At 29.3% G+C, this 8,325-nt stretch overlaps 1 protein-coding gene across 6 annotated transcripts in view; it reads right to left on the bottom strand.

The window, feature by feature from the left end:
• LOC123007598 overlaps positions 1 to 8,325 on the bottom strand; it is a 143,190-nt gene that overhangs the window by 82,087 nt on the left and 52,778 nt on the right. The window contains exon 1 of one of the 6 annotated variants that reach the window (XM_044403022.1): positions 867 to 1,108. The exons of the other annotated variants lie outside the window; for them this stretch is intronic. The gene's annotated coding sequence lies outside the window, so the exon portion shown is untranslated. Of the gene's footprint in view, positions 1 to 866; positions 1,109 to 8,325 lie in introns of those variants that run through there. 6 annotated transcript variants of the gene reach the window in all.

Genomic DNA, 8,325 nt, shown 5'->3' with positions numbered 1-8,325 from the left:
AGCAAAAAACATTGGAAACAATGTGTTATTTTTAAGTTTTTAAAGAACGTATTTAAATTTTCTAAATATTTGAGGATATTAAACAATTACTAAAAGTATCAAAACCATAATTAACTACTCGTTGGAATGTCAAAAAGTCAACATAGATGCAGCCTGACTCCTGTTTAAAGAAAACATCTTGAACTTCTTTGTATTGTTCTTTCGTGCTTTTACGTGATGAGTTTACTAAACATAATATAGGGTACTTGACCATAAAAAATACAGGCAATTAAAACGAAAAAAATTTCAACAACTTTATTTGAAATAAATTAAATAATAATCACAAATGTATGTCAAGTGACTTAATTAACTGATTACGCCACTTAATTTATGAAAAATTGAAAAATCGTGCTTAGAAACTCATGAAACTTTGGGTTAATTATTTCGATTCCCTACACTTACATAAATTCTTCCATAACTGTCCAATTTAAAATTAAACCGTTATTAAAAGTTTATTGCAACCATTTTCCACTGTAGACTTACTTTAATTACTTTTCTTAAGTTCTTGTATTTCAATTAGTGGCACTACAGGTACCACATTTTTATTATACACATGCAATAATGGAAAACCCATTAATCTTCCAATAATAAGAACCATTCAATTAATCACAAATGAATTTTTATAAAACAAAGAAAATTCTTAGAACCTCAAATTGCCCATCAAGGTTGCAATTTTTCGTGATTTGTGCAATTTGCAAACTTGTAAATAATCCTGTTCAAGGACCTTGAGCCGAGACAGAAAACAGGCTTCCAATTTCAAAAAAGGAGACACCAAGAATTTCAGCACACACGTGTGATTTTTCCGGAATATTAATTGTTCGTCCTACCTTGAAAAACGTAATCCGAGAAAACTAATCACACCAAAACCACATTAATACAGGCACACTAAAACATAAAAAAAACACTAATTTGAAAAAGTTTGAGTTGGTGCACACTACGACCCTCTCGCGTGCTACAACGCACGACCGAAACTGAACTAAAGGTTTGTCTGCAAGCGATACGAAGCTCACGACGTGCAAAGCAATAATAGTCGGGTCTGTTTAGTCGAACCGCGGCTGATCAGAAGAGATTGCTGTGAATGCACTGGGCGCAACGACCAGCTTCTCTCGAGTTCTCTTGTCTGCTCCCCCACATCGGACAATGTTCGCTCGAGAAGATTCAGCAGACGAGAGAAGAAAAAACGACAAGGCGATGGCACATATTCGAGATTTGGGCTTCCTAGAATGGAGCATTTGTGATGCAAATGGGGGACAGGTAGTGGAAAAGTTGGAGTTTGGGCCCTTTTCGATCTGTCAATGTTCTAAACTGACAACCAGCTAAAAGGAATGTAGTGGAAAAGTCGAAGAGAGTCCTTATTACGTGCTAACAACTTCAAAGTTGAAAAAACCGAGCGTAAAAATCAATATCCTAAGTGGTCGTAAAACTCTCATTTTCACTTGTCCTGCTGTTCCCGGAATCCTTAGCTTTAAAAACTGAATTTTTTCGTCTTTGATCTTGCAAAAAGTAAAGATATTTTAGACAATTTTCTTTTACTTTATAAAAATTACAAATTTGGGGATCTTTACGATTTTACGTAAAGGATTTGTGTGTTCTAAAACACCAGTATTGGTCAAAAACGAAGAGAGAAGAGAAAAATTGCTTTTCTACCTATGACACAAAAGATGCAGAAATCATAAGTGTTGCTATTTTAAAAAATTATCGAAAAAACTTCGTGTTTAAGCTTCAGAATTCAATTTCTTCTTTTACCGTCAATTCATTTTTTATTAACATGATTCGCTGAATGACTTAAGTGTTCCAAAACATCAAAATTTAGCGAAAACAAAGAAAAAACTGTTCTTCTTTTTTTCTTAAATGACACATAAAAGATGTAGGATTTATAAAAATGTTAATATACCATCAGGTGAATAATCAGGTGGAATCAAACGTTTTTTGCTTAAACTATTTATTTTTTGAAAAAACTAATTGATGAATAAACAAGTAGGTACATTGTTTTATCAAGAATAAAATTTTCCGAAATTTTCTTCTGGGTTTTTGAGTTCTACAAAAGTTTTTATTTTTTTAAATGCCAACCCATTGTAAAACCATTTTTCTCATGACGGTTATAATTGAAGGGTTACAACTATCTACTTTATATATTTTTATTTTTTTATTTTTTTACATAAATTGCAATTTTGACAAAAAAATTACATAACTCAAAAACAAAACAAAATTTCGTTCTCAAAATGCGATTTTTATATTTATTACATTTACTTAAATTAATTATTATTTTTTGGAGACAAATGATTTAAAAAAAAAACAGCTTAGTTCCATACTTTATATTGACCTTTATACAAATGCACATTGTCTTATGAAAATTCCAGAATTTAATTTATTCCTTTACGTTCAAGTAAATGCCCGATTTTAGATTGCGAATTATTTAATTTTGGATTACCTCTTGAAGTTATCGACTTGGATAACAACAATCTATATTTCGCTAGTTGTAAAAGTTCAAAAAAGCGCCGCAATCCACTTTTGTTTTTGACTTTGAAATTTTAATTTTTTTAAAACGATTTTCTTGTCGGGCTCGCAAATATAATTTTATACTTTTTAATGTTTTATTAGGATTCTTTTAATATTATCGTAGATAATTGCCAATTTAGTTTACTTATAAGGAGGTTATATCATCTTGGTGATAAATAATAACAAATAAATAAAAATCAAAGGAAATAATTTTTTATTTAGTAAAAATTCTTATTAATTATCTTATTCAATTGAATTTCCCTTAGTGGCATACTTCTGGACGCTCTTGGATCAATTATTTCCGGAAGTAGTGCCCTCATGTAAAATTTCTCCAACTTCGACTCCATTTTTTGAGAGTAGAAACAGACCAAAAATTATTGAAATGGATTATTTGAAATGAAATGAATAATTATTCTGTAGTCTGTATGTATGAGAATTATGAATTATAAATTATAAAACATTTATTTAACTTGCAATTGTAGTGAAATTATAATTTTCATTTASGCGAAAGGTATTGATTGTAAAGCAATTTTAAAAATCTCTAAAATTTTCTTTTACAAATTCAAGACATCTGTGTCATCAGCTTGTCGGCGGGTGTGGTTGTAAATTTGGGTCTAATTGTTTGCGGTTAGTTTTTATGTGGGGGTTGTAAATAATCTTGTGCTCACTCGATTTTCGATTCCAAATCGTCCTACCTCTGTAGAGGTGTTATTTATAAATATTTTTTTACCAGACTTGAAATTATCACCTTAATATACAACAATCTACATTTTGACTGTTTTAAAAGTTCGGTAAAACGTCTTAAAATGTATTTTTTTAAAATGCGCACTTTTATTCAAACTTTCTCTACCTATATTTCAATTTGTAGATAACCTATCGCAATTCTAAAACAATCAAAATGTAGAAAAAAAAATTCTCTTTCACATGATACCAAGTTCATAAAAATATCTTTAGTAGTTTTTGAAATACAGAGGTAGACATTTACATTGGAACTCCCATAAGAGATTTTGCTCCGGCTGCCTCTTAAATGTTCTAAAACACCAGAATTAGTCAAAAAAGAAGAAAGAAGAGAAAACTGCTTTTATGTTGATATTCCAAAAAATTAACCAAAGAATTTCTTGTTTAAGCTTCAGAATTCAATTTCTTCTTTTATCTTCAATTAATTTTACATTTCCTTGGGAAAAACATGATTTGCTGAATGAATTTATAGTTAAATTTATAAGTGTTTCAAATCCGAATTCGTCATAAAAATTTGATATCTGCTTCAATTAGTTTTAGGTTTGCTTATAAATTCAATTTTTGAGATGTTCTTAACAATTTTGTTTAGAAAAAATGACTCCAGAATTTGTCAAAAACAAAGAAAATGGCACATTTTTAGGCATAAACAGCTTTTCTTCTTCTCTTAAAAGTCACATTTCAAAACACGCATCTGCTTCACATTTTCGACTTTGTAATTGTGGTTAGATTTAGTTTCTTATTGTGATTGCCTTAAAGAATCATAAATCTGATCACAATCAAAATAGAGCACAAGTCTCTATTTTATCTCGGTGTACACTTTAATTACCCTGCTTTCCATTAAATATGTGATCAAGTAAGGCTATGTTTGTCTCTCTGTCTCTACATTATTCAATATTGCCAATTTAATTGTAATGTCACAGGCCACTTTGATCAGAAATTAAATTTAACGCATAGTAAAGTAGAAGTAAAAATAAAAAAAACAATAAATAATAAAATAAAATACAAATGTGTAATTTGCTTCGTTTAGAAGAATTTTCGTAAAAAGTGAAGGTGAGCTCCATTCAGGAACAATTTGTCAAGAAATTTCATAAATTATTAGATTAAAATCTCTTCATATATTATTTTTTCAACTCCTGACTGATTAACACCACAACAAAACCCACTCTCATTTTAAACTTAATACCAGTCTGACGTTTCTAAATTACAAATCACCAACCCTCCATCAATTCATAATTAACCATCTCGAAAACCGGTACCACCCCGTCATCAGGCATATACTTTTCAAATTGTCATTCTACAAACAAACTCCAACACCAACAAAAAATAATTAAACAAAGTCGCCTCAACCGCTTCCTCTACTTCACCCCTCTCTGATGATCCATTGTCTGTTTAGTGTCCCGTGGACCCCAATCCGGATTTTTCCCACCATACAACACAAGCGGCTCGTCTTTTGCCACAAAACATCCAGTTTGTATCAGAAATCGTACAAGTACGCCACTGGAAATGCGAGAAAAGGATTGTGGTTTGTGTGGGGATAATTGGACTCGATTGAGGGTTACTGTTATTATCATTTTCAATTATCTGTCCTCTATTTTCACACTTCAATTCGAAATACAATCCAGAGAAAGAATTTCCTCGATTTAAAAATAATGCGAGAGACATTTTTGCGGCGGTATTTCCTTTCGGATGCTTAATTATAGTGTTACGGAAATTCTTCGATTTGAGCACTAGTGTTGGATTTTGAAAGATCATGGGAGTTCATTGACGTTTTTATCGTTTTTTGTGGAAGCATAATTGGTCCATAAATATATTAATAAAGTAGCGATGTTTACCCACGATTATAAATTTGGTTAAATGGAGACACTCAACGTTGGGCTAGGTCGGATTGGGTCAAATTACTGTTAGTGGGCTCTGTCAAGGTAAAGTGTGAGTAATCGATTAAATAAATGTTACCAAGATAAATCAAAGACATTTTTGGAATTCTAAAATGCGGTTCTGTCATATTTTTTTTATTTATTAATTTCAAGTTCAGGAAACACAGAAAAGAAGCTTATTAAATTCTGACAGATTAATTTCCTTTACAAGAAAGTAAGAAAGGAGCAGGAAAACAGTTTGATTAAAAAAAGTCATAAAAATATTCTACCAACACAGTCAAATCGCTAATTTCAGCATTAGTCGAGTGCCATAAGTTAAAAAAATGTTTCAAAAATCTCACAAAAGATAGCAACAAATTACTAACATTTCACGAAAAAGAGTTTAAAATATACAGGGTGTTTCAGAACTCGCACCCCAAAGAAAAATGCCATGTAAAGTAACAGTTACGAGAAACATGAAAAAAATATTAAAAAAATTTTGTCTATAAAAATTTCGAAGTTATGGAAGTTTAGATTTTGCACTTTGACTCTATTTATTTCTGTTGAAAAAATAATTTTCCATTACTACAGGTTATTAGAAGAGAAAACAAAGAAGCTGTATTCTAATTTGTAACTGTGTTTAACGTTATTAGTGGCTTTTATTGTATTTTTCTGTACCATTACTAAATAATTATAAAAAAAATATAAAAAGACATATACCTTCATGATGAACAGTAACCTTAAACAGACCTAAACTGTTAAATGCCAAAAAATAAATGTCAAAATCTTTTAAACATTTTTTCCATGTTCTTGGTATCTTAATATAGGTATTACTTGAAATTTTTCTCTGAGCGCGAATTCTGAAACTGGGATAAAAACAACAGACTTTTCGTAGATACGTCATAAAATTACATATTGTCCAAATAAAAAAAAACAACAAAAATATAAAAAAACAATAATTAGGTCAACAATTTGAAAAAGTTTAATCTACTCTTAAAAATAAAATTCCGAAAAAAAATTCATTTTCTTTATCCGATTATTCTGTGTATTTATAGTTTAGTCTGCCAAAAACTCGATTTTCAGTTGACAAGAATAGAATAGTATATTACATACCAAGGTGAAGGGTGTTTCATTTAGGTCGAAAAACTAAAAAGTTTCTCGAGACAGAAATAAAACTTTACACCGAGGTTTGTATACAATTTTATTCACAACCGCATCTTTGGTTTTCGTAAAAAAGTAACAAAAAAAATGATCAAAAAGTTTTCGATCGAATCAGCCTTTTTTATCACAAACATTTCAAACAACACAGTGACTGGTTTTGTGCTAGATGTATGTGGCAGTTGTTGCTCATTATGTTTTTAAATCTATTGAAATGGTGGATTCAGAGGGTAGTAATAGAAGTAGGTAATAGAAAGTCAGTAATAAGAAACTTTCTAACCTCCGTCAAGGTTAAAAATATCAACATTAAATATACGATTGTGAATAATAGTAGATTTCGGAGGTGCTTCATTATACAAAGGCGAAAATTGATGTAAGCCAAGGTATGCACTATGAAGCAACGACCACCAAGGTTTGTATATTATTTTATTTACCATCATCCTTTTTAAAGAACAGCCAATAAGAATTTATCAAATTTTAAATAATATAAAATATACCAATTTTCGGGTTGGTAAGTGGTCATTTCCCAAACTGAAAAATCATATTTTAGATCAATTGTTAAATGATGTTGAAATGTTATACTTTCCAATTATCCACAGGCAAGGTAATTTGATTATTACTTTATAATTGTGAAAAAAAAATTAAATACAGGGTGTCCCAGCGAGTTGAAAAAGGTCATTAGTAACCTTTAAATGGTAAAATAAAAAAATTGTATAGGACATTAAGAGATACTAATCTCAACCATACAGCATGTCCCAAAAATATGTTACGATACAAACTTGTGTTTTTTTAAATAAAACACCATATGTTTCTTTGCATTTTTGCATGTAGCCAATGTTTTTACGCTAAACTTTTATTAGTCGATTTCGCTTAGTTTTAAAAATAAAACGTTTTTTTTGACGAAAACATGCACTTTTTAAAAATCTATTACACAAAAACTAAGACAGCTAGAACAATTTTTTTCTTACTTCTGCAAAAAAGAAAGTACAGAATTTAAAGCGGTAGCAATTTTTTAATGTTTTGCGTTTGTAACGATTAATAAATTAAGAAGTTTGTTAAAAATTAAATAACTAAAAAATTTAAATGAAACATCCTACTTTTTATTTTTACATCTAATAGATTGATAAATTATCTATCTAAAAAAATAAACTTTTAATGTCTAGAATTGATAAATGAAAAGATATTTAACATTCATAATTAATTGTAGCAACAATAGTAATTCCACCGCGGATCACTTATCCCTTGATTTATTCAGAGATTGTAAAAGTTGTTAAAAATACTGAAATTCAAATTATTTTATTGTAAAAATAAAGAATAATGGATTCAGTTTAACACAAATGTGATTATTAAGTGATATTTCTTATATCTCTTGTACAACTGTGCACTTTTTTGCTACTGAAACAATAGTAATTATTTTATTTTAATGTTGAACGTTAAATATCTTTTTAGTCAGTGATTATATACACCTAAAAGTAAATAATTTTAGTAATGATCTTTTAAATGCAAAAACAAAAAAGGGAGTGTAAAGTGCATGTTATTGAACTTTTAACAAACGCCTTCATTTTTTTAACTTTGCAAATGCAACACACTAAAAAATGTTACACTCTTATAGCTTGTACATACCTTCTTCTTTGCGGTAGTAAAAAAATATTTCTAGATGTCTTAGTCTTAGTGTAATAATTTTTTTTGTCAAAAAAACCGTCTTATTTTCAAAACTAAGCAAAATCGACCAATAAAAGTCAAAAAACATTGTCCCAAAAATCTAATAATTTATTGATATGCATTAACGATATACACGTTTTACACAAGAAACTCATCAGAGTTGTACAAACAATTCAATTCAAAGAAACTTTTCAATTTTAATTTAAAAATATTGAATGGTTTATCTCTAAAATCTTCAGGTAAAACATTAAAAAAAATTATGGCATCATATCTCTTTATTCTAGATACCCTTTATNTTATGGCATCATATCTCTTTATTCTAGATACCCTTTATTCTACATCCAAAAACGTTAAGAAATATATGGTGTTTCATTTA

The sequence above is a fragment of the Tribolium madens genome, unplaced genomic scaffold (assembly GCF_015345945.1).
Source record: "Tribolium madens isolate multiple individuals breed KSU strain unplaced genomic scaffold, Tmad_KSU_1.1 Scaffold_11;HRSCAF=98;Tcas5.2_LG3b, whole genome shotgun sequence".
Classification (NCBI taxonomy): Eukaryota; Metazoa; Arthropoda; class Insecta; order Coleoptera; family Tenebrionidae; genus Tribolium; species Tribolium madens.
This window is presented reverse-complemented; position numbering and strand designations above follow the sequence as displayed.